This window comes from Diabrotica virgifera, chromosome 3, assembly GCF_917563875.1.
Source record: "Diabrotica virgifera virgifera chromosome 3, PGI_DIABVI_V3a".
Lineage (NCBI taxonomy): Eukaryota > Metazoa > Arthropoda > Insecta > Coleoptera > Chrysomelidae > Diabrotica > Diabrotica virgifera.
Window position 1 is genome coordinate 129554958 of NC_065445.1, and position 17272 is coordinate 129572229.

The following is a 17272-nucleotide window of genomic DNA, read 5'->3' on the forward strand; positions in this document are numbered from 1 at the left end:
GCCATTGTATTAGCAACAATTGAGTTGTACAAGGAAAATTTGTTAGCGCTTCGCTCAAACCCCTTTTCATCGGTTGGCCAAGGCAGTCTTCTTCGTCAGCCTTGACCTCACCTTCTACTGGAGTTGGTTATCCAGTCTCCAGTGGGGTTGCTTTAGTTACCGGTGTGTACCAACTTGGAGGTAAAGATAGGATTCAAGTAGGAGAGGCTAAGTTATGTCAACAAGATACGGCATCATGTATTCCGCTTCACTACCCCTTTACATACCAAACAATTTACCATACCCAAATATAATCAATATGCATGGAGTATAAATAAACTTTACCCCATGTGTCGATCTCTTTTAGATCGGGGCTTTTTTCATCGCTGGTAGAGTTTTTTCCCCAGCGTTTTTGCACATTCCACTAAACAGTTTTCTTTTTTTTTTTAATTAACTAGTTTTAATGGGAAATAAGCCACACAATTTTACTAAAATATTGATTTTATTAACGTTTCGACGCCCAAATCGGGTGTCGTGGTCAAAATACAAAAATATTAATGAATTAAACAAAAATGTTGTTCCTTAGTAAAAAAATTCTTCTAATAATTTATTTAATTTGACTCATTCAGACATATATTATACATTTTAAAGTGGAAGACTTTAAAATGATATTGCCAATATTTATGAGTTGCGTTCCTGGGACGACTATATTAAAAGATAGTTCATTCGATTACATGAAATCAACCCCAACTCAAGAATATCCATCACAAAAAAAAATCATAACATATGATCTGTCTTTAAAAAGACAACCACATGCAATGGTGACAGTAAAATCCTCGCGCTAGAGATTCCATGGTAAATCACGAGGGAAAACCAGGAAAAAAACCTCGTGATACTATCCCGACATCGTAAGTATTACGTCTTACTTTAGTTTACTCTCAAAACTAATACTAAATTCTGACCTTAATATGTACATATGTTATTTTAAATTATAAATAATATTAATAATACATAGATATATAAACAATAATAAAATATAAAATATGTATTAACTCGATATGTTATTGATCTACTGATATGTTACTAATCCTGGTATTCTCTTTCTACTGACTTCCTCTTTTAGTATGGGTAACCACATCCTACTGCATTCTACCGAGGAATTTGCGAAACCATTGGTTTCATAATTAAAGCCGCTTCTTTGATTTTTCTCCTTTTACTATCTGTTTCTTTCAGGACTATACTTGAATCTCTCCACTGAACTCTATGTTCATTATCCCATGCGTGTTGATATATTTGAGATCTATCAAATTCTCTATTTTTAATATAAGACTGATGTTCACTTATTCTAATATTTAATGGTCTTGATGTTTCACCTAAATAAAATTGTTCGCATTCACAAGGTAATTTATAAGTACAATTCTTTGTTCTTTCTTGTCCACTGTGAGGTTTAGTTTTAGAAAGAATAGATCTCAACGTGTTTTTTGTTTTGAATGTTGTTGAAATGTTGAATTTATTTCCTATTGTTTTAAGTTTCTCTGATAGTCCTTTTATATTTATATTCATTGATATTTTCCTTGTATTATTTCTTGTAAATATATGTGCTATAGGATCCTGTTCTAAGTTGTTCTGATCCATTCGATCCAATCAATATTCCTTATTTATAAACGATAAAGGATAATCATTTTTTAATAAAACAGATGTTACCAATTGTTTTTCTTCTAAGAATCAATTTTCGTTAGAACAAGTAATTTTGGCTCTATCATATAAGGATTTAATGATTCCATTTTTAACGTTGATGTTGTGATTTGATTTGTAATTGAGATATCTGTTGATATGTGTTGGTTTTCTATACACTTGAGTCTAATATCCACATCCAGTATCCTTCTTTGAGACTAAAACATCGAGGAAAGGTAGGGTGTTATTATATTCCTTTTCCATTGTAAATTTTATTGTCTCTTCTTGATCGTTTATAATATCTAGGAATGTATCCAACAATTCTGATCTATGAGGCCATATTGAAAACACATCATCTACATATCTCCACCATACTATGGGTTTTAAATTTTGTTTAGAAATGATATTAGTTTCGAAATCCTCCATAAATATATTAGCCAATAATGGAGATAAAGAAGAGCCCATTGCTAGATCAAAATTTTGTTTATAGAATTCATTATTTAGTTGAAAATAGGTATTATTAATTCATAATGTCCATAACTCCATTATATTTGATACATTTAGTCTTGTCCTAGTTGTCAATGTATTATCATTCTTTAATTTCCTTTTGATTATGTTTAAAGTTTTTTCTAATGGCACATTTGTAAATAAATTGTTTATGTCAAAACTAACTAAAATATTATTTGGATTAAATTCAATATTTGATAACTTGTTTAAAAAATGTTGTGTATTTTGTATAAATGTGTCATTATTATTAGCAAATGGTGTTATAATGTTTAGTAAACATTTTGATAGTTCACTACAAGGAGAATTGATGGTACTACAAATGGATCTAGTAAGTGGTATATTCGCTTTATGAATTTTCGGCACTCCATAGAAATGTGGTGTCTTACTATAATGAGGTGTCATTAATTTTCTTTGACAGTATGTTAAATCATTTTTAAATCTGAATAAAGTTCTATATATCTTGTTTTCCAGTGTCTTCGTTGGACCCTTCGTTAATTTGGTATAAGGTGAATTAAAATATAATCCATAAGCTTTTTTGTCCATTCAACTAGTCAAATTTTTGTTTTTTTTTATCAAAAAGACCAGATTTCTTTGATATCAAGTGCAGAATTAAAAAAAAACAAAAGAAGCACGGTTTAAAATAAGCATTATTGGTATTATGAAACTTTTGAAATTTATAATAATTGTCGTCCTTACTATTATTAATATTTTCTGGTTGTCCCAAAAACAGTTAAAAGAGTAGTTCATTGTATGGCCCGAGGCTTACATATGTTTGTTTTTGCGAATGGATCGATGTTCGATCGTTCGACAAATTCTTCTCGCCGAACAATTGCCACTTGTCAATTTTTGAGAACAGCTTGATTGATTGAATGTAGTCGGCTTGGTCCATCCCACTTTTTATTGACTTAATTATATTTGAATGTCTACTATGTTGGATACTGTCGGCTGTCTTTACAGCTACACAGCAAGCAAAGAAAAGCATTCTTTATGAATTGCAAATCAGTCAGATGTAACTTACTGTTCATTTTACTTTGTGAATCTGATGAATCCGAAATGCCGCCGATTTCAACAGGTTATTTGTGCTTAATATATAAATTACCTTTATTTTTTACCTTTATTTTGTCACAAGCTAAGGGTAAATAAAATATTCTCTATCCATTTAATAAATTTAAGGGAATCGCGTAATTTTTATTAAATAAATTGATTTATGTGTTTTCTTTACACTTAAATAGTGTGCAACTGATATCTTTGTGCAACTGATAGTCCTGTCGCCAGGGGGTACAACGGCCTCTTTAATTCAGATGGACTTACCCAAGTTTTTTTTATGTATTTTGACCCGTAGAACACGAATTTTTTGGGTAACAGTTCATCCGGATGTCGATAAGATTGTTATAAACGAAGAACTTCAGGAATTACATAACAGCGATTTTTCGCAAAACAAAACATTTTTTTTTGTATTTTTTGGTGATTTTCAGTAAAAAATGGTCGTACAAGTATTTTTGTAGGATGCATAATTTTCGAGATAAACGCGGTTGAACTTTAAAAAAATCGAAAAAGTGCAATTTTTGAACCCGAATAATTTTTGATTAAAAAATAAAATAGCAATTCTGCTTACTGCATTTGAAAGTTCAAGTCAAATTCTATCGGTTTTGATTATTTGCATTGCTAAAATTTAAGCTTTTATTTGTTAAACAAAGCCATAAACACATAGTATTTCCCGTGCCCAATGCATGCGTTTTAATGTACCTAATCTACGTAGAAATTGTCTGTATGCGCGCCTATTCGTTCGATTTCAAATGAGAAATGCATTGAAAACATCATTCAATCACTATGTGTTTATAGCTTTGTTTAACAATAAAAAAATTAATTTTTAGCAATGAATGTAATCAAAACCGATAGAATTTGACTTGATCTTTCAAATGCGGTAAGCAGAATTGTTATTGTATTTTTCAATCAAAAGTTCTTCTTCTTCTTAAAGTTCCGCTCCTATCGGAGATTGGAAATCATTCTGGCAATTATAATTTTGTTGGTTACGCGCCGGAACAGTTCAATTGAGCTGCATCCAAACCATTCACGGAGATTGCGTAGCCACGAGATTTTACGTCTTCCTACGCTTCTTCTGCCTTTGATTTTGCCCTGCATTATATTCCTTAATAGTTCGTATTTTTCACCTCTCATGATGTGCCCCAAGTACTCCAATTTCCTGATTTTTATGGAATTTAAAACTTCGCATTGTTTTCCTAGTTGTTCGAGCACTTGTGCGTTTGTTTTACGATCTGTCCATGATATTTTCAGAATACGTCTATAACACCACATTTCGAATGCTTCCAGGTTTTTAATGTGGGATTGTTTTAGTGTCCATGCCTCAACCCCATACAAAAGGGTGGAGAAAATATAACAACGAATCATTCTTATCCGGAGCGTTATATTGATATTGCGATTACAGAAAAGTTTCCTCATTCTGTTAAAAATGGATCGTGCAATTTCAATACGTCTCTTAAGCTGGCAGAGCAAGGTCAGCAGAATCGAAAAATTTTTTGTGCAAAATTTAAGGCTAATTAAAGGCTAATTAAATGCCCTAATTAAAAATTTAGGGCTCAATTAGTTTGCCGTAAAATGAATGTTCTGCTAGCTTAAGTTTAAGTCAGCAGAACAATGCGAAAAACAGTGCTAAAACTATTTAATTCGCAATTCTATTGAGCCCTGAATTAAAGGCTATTTAAAGGCTCTAAGAAAAACCAAAAATGAAATTGATTGAATAAACGATTTTCCGAAAAATTAACCATATCTATAATCAGAAGTTCGAACCAGCAGAGCAATGCAGAAAAAGTAATAAAAACTATTTTAATCGAATTTAGTCCAACGTCATATTTAAAGGCTATTTAAAGGCTCTAAGAAAAACCGAAAATGAAATTGATTGGAAAAACGATTTTCCGAAAAATTTCCCATTTCTATAATCAGAAGCTCGAACGAGCAGAGCAATACAGAAAAAGTTATAAAAACTATTTAAATCGAAATTTATCCAACGTCATATTTAAAGGCTTTTTAAAGGCTCTAAGAAAAACCGAAAATAAAATTGATTGGAAAAACGATTTTCCGAAAAATTTACCATATCTCTAATCAGAAGCTCGAACGAGCAGAGCAATGCAGAAAAGGAAATAAAAACTATTTTAAACGAAATTTATCCAACGTCATATTTAAACGCTCTTTAAAGGCTCTAAGATAAACCGAAAATGAAATTGATTGGAAAAACGATTTTCCGAAAACTTAACCATTTCTATAATCAGAAGCTCGAACGAGCAGAGCAATGCAGAAAAAGAAATAAAAACTATTTCAATCGAAATTTATCCAACGTCATATTTAAAGGCTCTTTAAAGGCTCTAAGAAAAACCAAAAATGAAATTGATTGGAAAAACGATTTTCCGAAAAATTTACCATATCTATGATCAGAAGTTCGAACCAGCAGAGCAATGCAGAAAAAGTAATAAAAACTATTTGAATCGAATTCAATCCAACGTCATATTTAAAGGCTATTTAAAGGCTCTAAGAAAAACCGAAAATGAAATTGATTGGAAAAACGATTTTCCGAAAAATTTCCCATTACTATAATCAGAAGCTCGAACGAGCAGAGCAATACAGAAAAAGTTATAAAAACTATTTAAATCGAAATTTATCCAACGTCATATTTAAAGGCTTTTTAAAGGCTCTAAGAAAAACCGAAAATAAAATTGATTGGAAAAACGATTTTCCGAAAAATTTACCATATCTATAATCAGAAGCTCGAACGAGCAGAGCAATGCAGAAAAGGAAATAAAAACTATTTTAAACGAAATTTATCCAACGTCATATTTAAACGCTCTTTAAAGGCTCTAAGATAAACCGAAAATGAAATTGATTGGAAAAACGATTTTCCGAAAACTTAACCATTTCTATAATCAGAAGCTCGAACGAGCAGAGCAATGCAGAAAAAGAAATAAAAACTATTTCAATCGAAATTTATCCAACGTCATATTTAAAGGCTCTTTAAAGGCTCTAAGAAAAACCAAAAATGAAATTGATTGGAAAAACGATTTTCCGAAAAATTTACCATATCTATGATCAGAAGTTCGAACCAGCAGAGCAATGCAGAAAAAGTAATAAAAACTATTTGAATCGAATTCAATCCAACGTCATATTTAAAGGCTATTTAAAGGCTCTAAGAAAAACCGAAAATGAAATTGATTGGAAAAACGATTTTCCGAAAAATTTCCCATTACTATAATCAGAAGCTCGAACGAGCAGAGCAATACAGAAAAAGTTATAAAAACTATTTAAATCGAAATTTATCCAACGTCATATTTAAAGGCTTTTTAAAGGCTCTAAGAAAAACCGAAAATAAAATTGATTGGAAAAACGATTTTCCGAAAAATTTACCATATCTATAATCAGAAGCTCGAACGAGCAGAGCAATGCAGAAAAGGAAATAAAAACTATTTTAAACGAAATTTATCCAACGTCATATTTAAACGCTCTTTAAAGGCTCTAAGATAAACCGAAAATGAAATTGATTGGAAAAACGATTTTCCGAAAACTTAACCATTTCTATAATCAGAAGCTCGAACGAGCAGAGCAATGCAGAAAAAGAAATAAAAACTATTTCAATCGAAATTTATCCAACGTCATATTTAAAGGCTCTTTAAAGGCTCTAAGAAAAACCAAAAATGAAATTGATTGGAAAAACGATTTTCCGAAAAATTTACCATATCTATGATCAGAAGTTCGAACCAGCAGAGCAATGCAGAAAAAGTAATAAAAACTATTTGAATCGAATTCAATCCAACGTCATATTTAAAGGCTATTTAAAGGCTCTAAGAATAACCGAAAATGAAATTGATTGGAAAAACGATTTTCCGAAAAATTTACCATTTCTATAATCAGAAGCTCGAACGAGCAGAGCAATACAGAAAAAGTTATAAAAACTATTTAAATCGAAATTTATTCAACGTCATATTTAAAGGCTATTTAAAGGCTCTAAGAAAAACCTATAATGAAATTAATTGGAAAAACGATTTTCCGAAAACTTAACCATTTCTCTAATCAGAAGCTCGAACGAGCAGAGCAATGCAAAAAAAGTAATAAAAACTATTTTAAACGAAATTTATCCAACGTCATATTTGAAGGCTCTTTAAAGGCTCTAAGGAAAACCGAAAATGAAATTGATTGGAAAAACGATTTTCCGAAAACTTAACCATTTCTATAAGCAGAAGCTTGAACGAGCAGAGCAATGCAGAAAAAGTTATAAAAACTATTTTAATCGAAATTTATCCAACGTCATATTTGAAGGCTATTTAAAGGCTTTAAGAAAAACCAAAAATGAAATTGATTGAAAAAACGATTTTCCGAAAAATTAACCATATCTATAATCAGAAGTTCGAACCAGCAGAGCAATGCAGAAAAAGTAATCAAAACTATTTTAATCGAATTTAATGTTATTAAAGTTACTACCTATTAAAGGAGGACTGTAAAACAATTCTTTTTGTACATTAATGAAACTCACGTCTGGCTAGAGGGTTGTAGTATTTTTATTTATTTTTTTAAATTATTGCAGATGGCTGATGGAAGAAAAAAACTTTCTGGTTTCCAATATCGGAAACGGAAACTGGAAAAAGAAGAAAAAGCGAAAAAATGCACGAGTTCTATAAGCAAGTTTCTTCAGAAAGTTCAACCAGGACCATCAACAAGTTCATATATGAATCCAGTTTTCGAAAAAACTGTTGAAGATACAATGATGGGTGTTACTGAAACTTCTACTGATACTCCGATGGAAGAAATTTCAGCAACGTCAGCATAGGAAGCAACATTAACACCGACCGCAGCAGCCTCGGTAACAACTACGGTTTTCCTTAGAGCCTTTAAAGAGCCTTTAAATATGACGTTGGATTAATTTCGTTTAAAATAGTTTTTATTACTTTTTCTGCATTGCTCTGCTCGTTCGAGCTTCGGATTATAGAAATGGTTAAGTTTTCGGACAATCGTTTTTCCAATCAATTTCATTTTCGGTTTTTCTTATAGCCTTTAAATAGTCGTTAAATATGACGTTGGATTAAATTCGATTAAAATAGTTTTTATTACTTTTTCTGCATTGCTTTGCTGGTTCAAACTTCTGAATTTAGATATGGTAAATTTTTCGGAAAATCGTTCTTCCAATCAATTTCATTTTTGGTTTTTCTTAGAGCCTTTAAAGAGCCTTTAAATATCACGTTGGATAAATTTCGTTTAAAATAGTTTTTATAACTTTTTCTGTATTGCTCTGCTCGTTCGAGCTTCTGATAATAGAAATGTTAAATTTTTCGGATAATCGTTTTTCCAATCAATTTCATTTTCGGTTTTCCTTAGAGCCTTTAAAGAGCCTTTAAATATCACGTTGGATAAATTTCGTTTAAAATAGTTTTTATAACTTTTTCTGTATTGCTCTGCTCGTTCGAGCTTCTGATAATAGAAATGTTAAATTTTTCGGATAATCGTTTTTCCAATCAATTTCATTTTCGGTTTTCCTTAGAGCCTTTAAAGAGCCTTCAAATATGACGTTGGATAAATTTCGTTTAAAATAGTTTTTATTACTTTTTTTGCATTGCTCTGCTCGTTCGAGCTTCTGATTAGAGGAATGGTTAAGTTTTCGGAAAATCGTTTTTCCAATCAATTTCATTATAGGTTTTTCTTAGAGCCTTTAAATAGCCTTTAAATGTGACGTTGAATAAATTTCGATTTAAATAGTTTTTATAACTTTTTCTGTATTGCTCTGCTCGTTCGAGCTTCTGATTATAGAAATGGTAAATTTTTCGGAAAATCGTTTTTCCAATCAATTTCATTTTCGGTTATTCTTAGAGCCTTTAAATAGCCTTTAAATATGACGTTGGATTGAATTCGATTCAAATAGTTTTTATTACTTTTTCTGCATTGCTCTGCTGGTTCGAACTTCTGATCATAGATATGGTAAATTTTTCGGAAAATCGTTTTTCCAATCAATTTCATTTTTGGTTTTTCTTAGAGCCTTTAAAGAGCCTTTAAATATGACGTTGGATAAATTTCGATTGAAATAGTTTTTATTTCTTTTTCTGCATTGCTCTGCTCGTTCGAGCTTCTGATTATAGAAATGGTTAAGTTTTCGGAAAATCGTTTTTCCAATCAATTTCATTTTCGGTTTATCTTAGAGCCTTTAAATATGACGTTGGATAAATTTCGTTTAAAATAGTTTTTATTTCCTTTTCTGCATTGCTCTGCTCGTTCGAGCTTCTGATTATAGATATGGTAAATTTTTCGGAAAATCGTTTTTCCAATCAATTTTATTTTCGGTTTTTCTTAGAGCCTTTAAAAAGCCTTTAAATATGACGTTGGATAAATTTCGATTTAAATAGTTTTTATAACTTTTTCTGTATTGCTCTGCTCGTTCGAGCTTCTGATTATAGAAATGGGAAATTTTTCGGAAAATCGTTTTTCCACTCAATTTCATTTTCGGTTTTTCTTAGAGCCTTTAAATAGCCTTTAAATATGACGTTGGATTAAATTCGATTAAAATAGTTTTTATTACTTTTTCTGCATTGCTCTGCTGGTTCGAACTTCTGATTATAGATATGGTTAATTTTTCGGAAAATCGTTTATTCAATCAATTTCATTTTTGGTTTTTCTTAGAGCCTTTAAATAGCCTTTAATTCAGGGCTCAATAGAATTGCGAATTAAATAGTTTTAGCACTGTTTTTCGCATTGTTCTGCTGACTTAAACTTAAGCTAGCAGAACATTCATTTTACGGCAAACTAATTGAGCCCTAAATTTTTAATTAGGGCATTTAATTAGCCTTTAATTAGCCTTAAATTTTGCACAAAAAATTTTTCGATTCTGCTGACCTTGCTCTGCCAGCTTAAGAGACGTAATTTCAATGCGGCATCTTATTTCTTTTGTCTGATCAGTATCTTCTGTGATCCATGCTCCAAGGTATTTGTACGAAGATATTTGCTCAATTTCTGTATTATCCAGTAGTAGTCTAACTCTGATGTTTTGTGCTTTTGTAAATACCATGAACTTGGTTTTCTTCAAATTTATTTTTAGTCCATAATCGTTGCAATGTATATTTAGTTGTTGAGCAAGGTGTTGCAATTCTTCTAGTGTTCCCGCTAAAAGTACGGTATCGTCAGCATATCTTATATTATTAAGTGGCTCACCGTTTATTATTAGGCCCTCATTGACTTCGGCCAACGCCGAAGTTATTCATCAAAATCTCAAAAGTTTCTCATCAAAAGTTATTCGGGTTCAAAAATTGCAATTTTTCGATTATTTGAAAGTTCAACCGCGTTTATGTCAAAAACTATACATCCTACGAAGAAACGTGTACATACATTTTTTGCTTAGAATGACCTAAAGAATACAAAAAAATGTTTTGTTTTGCAAAAAATCGCTGTTATGTGATTCCTCAAGTTCTTTGTTTATAACAATCTTATCGACATCCGGATCGACTGTTACCCAAAAAATTCGTGTTCAACGAGTCAAAATACATAAAAAACTTGGGTAAGTCCATCTGAATTAAGGAGGCCGTTGTACCCCCGCTGGCGAGAGGACTATGATAATATATATATATATATATATATATATATATATATATATATATATATATATATATATATATATATATATATCTCCGATAGATTTAGGTAAGGGAAAGTGGGGAATGGTGCGCACTTAAGCAGTAATCGCTTCTGCTGTAAATTCTTTAAATCTATCATAACGGCCGTACGTTAAAGTTAGCTTTAATTATTCTACTTGGAATACTTAAAGTAAGTTTTAGAGAAATACAAAGTGCAAAAGCATTTTGAAAAAAGAAAAAATGCCTTTGCGCACGATTCCCCATCCATAAGGGTAATCATGCGCATGGATTAGAAAATGGTGCGCACTAAATTAATATTAAAAAAACCTTCTTGCTGCTTTATGTTCCACCCTTCTTTTGAGATTCTCGTCCCTTAATCGTCTTTTTCCTGATCTTCCTCCAATTTTGTCTTTCCTTAAGAATGTTCCTTTTTCTTAAGAATTTCCGATTGTTGCTTGTTACGAGATTTTCTTTTAATTTCTGGTTCAACCGTTTTCGCTGTTATTGGAGCAAAAACGAAAAATGAATTTTCCTTAGATGTAGAAGGCTGAACATTTGTAACTCATCGGTACTCATTGTCTCATTGACTCATCAGTAAATGCATTTTGCTTAGAAGTTTTAGAAGCCCCTGGTAGAGAAGTGACTTCTACTATAATTTCCTTTGCTGGATTGGCAGGAGCAAAATCATCCTCATTCAATTTATCGGGATCTAACGGTCATATTCCAGATGCACTAAAACCTGACTGCCTTCTAAATAATGGCTACTTTCATAAATGTTTTAGTTAACAGCTTAGCGACGTCACTTTCGGTTATTTTTTGATGGCCGGATAGACAGATAAAGATCATTATTCTCTATAAAGTGCATTCTTTTAAAGACTAAAGAAAAAAGTAAGTCCAAAGTCGATGATCCTGAAGATAATCTGAGGTTTCTGGTGAAAATAACACCATATGAATGTTTTTTTTGCAAAAATTATATGCAACAATAGACATATGGCTGGAGTGGTTATCCAACACTAAAAGATGGGATCAGTTGCTTTGCATGTCTTGCAAAATGTCACAGACACTCATTAAAAAGTTCTGTATTCATCCATCCGTTCCTGGGACATTTGTATAAAGCATCAAGATGTCCATTTTTCACGTGTAAGTGTAAGAGACATCACAAAACGGCTAAACGGCTAAAAACGGTAAGGTTAATATTTACCATTACATTTTTTTTGGGGAAATCGTGCGCACTCCTGCGCACGATTACCCCTTTATACCTGAAACAGCAAACGTCATCACAAACAGAAAACTGCTGAATTATATAGACCAACAGATGTACCAAAATATACGGAAAACAACATGATTTTAATCAATTATAAGTTCAAACCAACTGAATAAAGCATACGAACTTAACGTCTTAATTTTTTAAGCAGAAAAATTGAAAAAATTTTCAATAATTAGATCTCACTTAGTCCGCGTGCAACGATCGACTGAATATAATGGCGTCAACTGTTCACGAGATCGGCCAAAAGGTGTAGGACTGGTTGGATTCGTAAAATCTTCCACGGAATTTGAAATATAATGCAGCGCACGATTACCCGCCGAGCACCATTCCCCCACTTTCCCTTAATCTTTTATCAGAAAAGTTTTTGTAGCGCACAGTTTATACCTAATATGGAAATTATAAATTCGACTTTTATAAATTATAACGATATGTTCAGTTCGGGAGAAAAAAAATTAAAAAAAGAATATTCATTTAATTACTTAATAAAACCGATAAAGATATACCTACTATCACTTTTAAAGCAACACTTTAAATAATCGATTACCCTTAATTGCGGTTTGATTGATGATTTCAGTTCATACTGAGTCATCGTGATGTGTATTAAGGAAAGTACGTACCGAAGTGTTACTGCTGCTTTAAGTACTATATTTGGGAAAAGTTTAATGTACCTCATGCAGTGTCTTAATTAAGGCAAGCAGGCAAATTTAATAGATTGCTCTCTCTTAAGTAAAATATTTCTACTTTATAAATAGTTATATAGATATAAATGTCGAAATAGTTCTTTAGTAACGCCAGTAACGGATTTAAAATAATGTGTTGGTATATTAATAAAATAATAACTATCCACAAGAAAGAATTTCCTGTGTACCATTAATTACAAATAAATTGAATGAAAAGTTTTTCTTTATAAAACGTATATTTATTTAAAATCCCTTAAAAGGGCAACAAATACCACAGAACGTTTTCGCTCTCTAAAAAGAGCATAATCAGTGTTAATTAAAATAAGTATAACCGTATTACTGATGACAATTGTTAAAATATAAATGTTGACCAAGGTAAAAAACAATGTTTGTTTATATGTACTTACAGGCTTGGCATACTGAGCCACCCAAAAATACAGAGGTTAAAACATTTTAAATGTTGACTAAATGTCTTACATTGTAAAATTAATTAGGAGTAATTAATTAATTAATGTAGGATTTCATAATTTATTTTACAATGTAAGATATTTAGTCAACATTTAAAAGAAACGAGTGAAAAATAATTTCGACCACGAATCAAGTAATCTGTTAACCGAGGTACACAGTACCAAGCGGCGCCGCTAGAAGAACACTCCAATAATGCATCGCAGATTACTTATACGAAACGTGGTCATTTTGTACTCTAATACTTATACTTGTCATACCATACTCTGTATTAGAGTACAAAATGACCACGTTTCATATAAGTAATCTGCGACGCATTATTGGAGTGTTCTCCTAGCGGCGCCGCTTGATACTGTCTGTTAATATTTCATCGTTCCCAGTTAAAGGACAGTCTATCCAAACTCCGGTGCAAATATTTTAATATATGCACCATCTTCTTCGTTTCGCTATGGTCCATTTCAGTCTTCTTGCAAAGACTCTTTGACAAGGAATATATTTTGAAACATCAGGTGTCAGAGGATGGCAAGAGACGCGAATTGAATCAACTCGAAACGATTATTTTCTTTCTTAACATTTAAAAGGTTTTAACCTCTGTATTTTTGGGCGGCTCAGCATGTCAAGCCTGTAAGTATAACCAAACTTTGTTTTTTAACATGGTCAACATTTCAATTTTAACTTTTGTCTTCACTAATACGGTTATACTTATTTTAAGTAACACTGATGATGCTCTTTTTACGTTTTGTGATATTTGTAGCCCATTTAAGGGTTTTTAACTAAATATGCCTTTTATAAAGAAACATTTTTTATTAAATATATTTTTTCATTAAATTTAAAAATAATAACTAATATTGTTCTGAAGTTATGTCCTTGTGACATCTTATATAATTTACTATTTTATTTGGGAAATAAGCCACACAAGTTATAGGAAACATAACCAGTAGTTTAGTTATTAGTGGTGATTTCATTGCCGTAAATACTTTTATCAATATATTTGCGGTTTCATCAAAATCTTATAGAATTACGAATTTCAATCCAGGCGTACAGTTTTGTAAATTCAAATAGACCGGGCAGTCTCGTCGCCCCCGCTAGCGAAATTATTCCGATTCGATTTTTTTGCACAAACTTACTCAAGAAGAGGTCCTTATAATATATCCACATGGTGCCGGGCGGTGCCGTGGTCGAAAAATTGTTTAAACAATTCTTTTTAAACAAATTCACAAAAATAATTTTTTCATTCGGAACAATTTTTTTTTCGACATTTTGGGTCATTTTGAGCAAAACAGGTCTCTTGTCATTTCTTTCTAAAATTGATTGTTGTCGAGTTATATGCGATTAAAAATTTGAAACAAAAAAATGCGAAAATAGCAATTTTTAAGGTTTAATAACTCGGTTAAAAATTATTATTATGAAATTCAAAAAATGACTAAATCAAGTTTCAAACCCCTTCTTCAAGGTCCTGAAGAGACTTTTGGCATTATTTTATTACAAAGCTGCTATTTTGAATTATTAACAATTAGCGCTATAGTCCAGGATTTATCGTCGCCCCCGTTAGTGAAATTATTCCGATTCGATTTTTTTGCACAAACTTACTTAAAAAGAGGTTCTTATAACATATCCACAGGATGCCGGGCGGTACCGTGGTTGAAAAATTGTTTAAACAAATTGTTTTAAACAAATTCACAAAAATTATTTTTTTCAATTCGAACAATTTTTTTTTAGAAAATCGGGACATTCTGAGCAAAAAAGGTCTCTTGTGATTTTTCTCTAAAATTGACTGTTGTCGAGTTATACGCGATTTAAAATTTGCAAAATGCGAAAATGGCCATATAACTCGACAACAATCAATTTTAGAGAAAAATCACAAGATACCTTTTTTGCTCAGAATAACCCAAATTATCTAAAAAAATCGTTCGCAGTGAAAAAATTATTTTTGTGAATTTGTTTAAAAAAATATTTAAACAATTTATTGATCATGGCACCGCCCGGCACCCTGTGGATGTGTCATAAGGACCTCTTTTTAAGTAAGTTTGTGCAAAAAAATCTAGTCGAAATAGTTTCGCTAACGGGGGCGACGATACAGTTGGACAATAGCGCTAATTGTTAATGATTAAAAATAGCAGCGTTGTAATAAAATAATGCCAAAAATCTATTCAGGACCTTAAAGAAGGGGTTTGAGACTTGATTTTGTCAGTTTTTGAATTTCATAATATTAATTTTTAATCGAGTTATTAAGCCTTAAAATTGGCCATTTTGGCATTTTTCAAATTTTTAATCGCATATAACTCCACAACAATCAATTGTAGAGAAAAATGACAAGAGGACTTTTTTGCTCAGAATGTCCCAAATTATCTAAAAAAAATTTGTTCGAAATGAAAAAATTATTATTGTGAATTTGTTTTAAAACAATTGTTTAAACAATTTTTCGACCACGGTACCGCACGGCACCCAGTAGATATATTATAAGAACCCCTTTTTGAGAAGTTTGTGCAAAAAAATCGGATCGGAATAATTTCGCAGGCGGGGGCGACGATACTGCCCAGTCTAAAAGGAGTCTAAAGGAGTAAAACAAAAAATTGTTTTTTTTTGGCTTATCTTCGATAAGTTAAATACTTTGTAATTAACACAGTCGTACTGACCCAATTACAATATAAGGAAACGAAACAAGAAAATTAAAATAAAAAGTATTTAACAATTTTACCGATGGCTGGTACTTCTGACTACAGGGGCCCTCCAATGTTACCCGATCAGGAAACACCATATTACTCTGCAATTACCCAATAGAAAGCAGCTACATTCTCTTCGAAAGAACAGGCCATTATTATCCCAGCAGTGGGTATACCCCAAAATCCCGACAGCCAAAATCCCGACAGCCACAATCCCGACGGCCAGAATCCCGACACGCCAGAATCCCGACAGGCCAAAATCCCGACAGGCCAGAATACCGACATGTTTGATAAGTTTCTTTTTAACATATAATTACATTTATTTCTTATTTTTGTTTATGGCCATCTGTTTTTTATTTTTTGTTACTAATCAAAAGTATTTTGTATTAAAAGTATTAAACAAAAGTCGGAATTTTTACTTATGCGAGGATTGTTGCATGTCGGGATTTTGGCCTGTCGGGATTCTGGCGTGTCGGGATTCTGGCGTGTCGGTGTTTTGGTCGTCGGGATTTTGGCTGTCGGGATTTTGGGCGGCACCGCCCAGCAGTAAAATTAAAATTAGAAGACTACGTTACAGCCATATGATCGATCACTAGTACAGCCCAAAAATGTACTCTTTTCGTTAGGAATTTCCAACGGCAGAATCTGCATCTACCTCTTCAGCAAAGAAGTTGTTGACACTTTTTTAACAGACCACGGAAGAATAAAAATAGAAGATAATGTTATTAGAGCGAGAAGACTAGTCACTCCTGCTAATAGGTTACTGTTGTCTAATGTCTGTCCGACTATTCCTCATCAAGTCGTCGAAAAATATCTTGCTGAGAAGGGCTTTCATTTTCTTTCGCCGATGTCTTTCTTAAGAGCGGGAATTCAAAATCCTCAATATAGTCACGTATTAAGATTCTGTAGACCGGTGTAGTATACACCTGTCGACAATCTTGTCATTCCTGAATCAATTCTCATTGACTTCGATAATAAATCTTACCGAATCTTCTGTCATCTTCAATCTTCTGTCATCAATCTGGTCCTACAATCTCCTGGCATACCTACATCCCAAACTGACCAAGACTCTGTTCCTTCGTCTAATGCAATAGCTGAAAACGAAAATAACTCTGTTTAGAATCAAACGGAAAACACTTGTGAAGTAATGGATTCCCAAGAACTCCATACAGAAATTACTAGACCGAAACGTTCTCATTCTGAAATATCGACTCCACTTAGTACACCACCGGAAGAAAAAACAGAAATAGATTTTACAAAACCAAAAGCAATATCAACAAAAAAGCCAAGAGCCACTAAATCTGATACAAGAACTAGAGAAACAGTCTCTACAGAATCACTTATTCAACCTGCCAAGGAATTTATTGATGAAGCTTCAACCCCGTTTGAATTAAACTATACAGAGGTAGTCAGCTTTCTGGA

The 17272-nt window shown here is 32.1% G+C and overlaps 1 protein-coding gene across 2 annotated transcripts in view; it reads left to right on the plus strand.

Moving 5' to 3' along the window:
• LOC114337315 (serine proteinase stubble) overlaps positions 1-17272 on the plus strand; it is a 578368-nt gene that overhangs the window by 421350 nt on the left and 139746 nt on the right. The window lies entirely within an intron of this gene.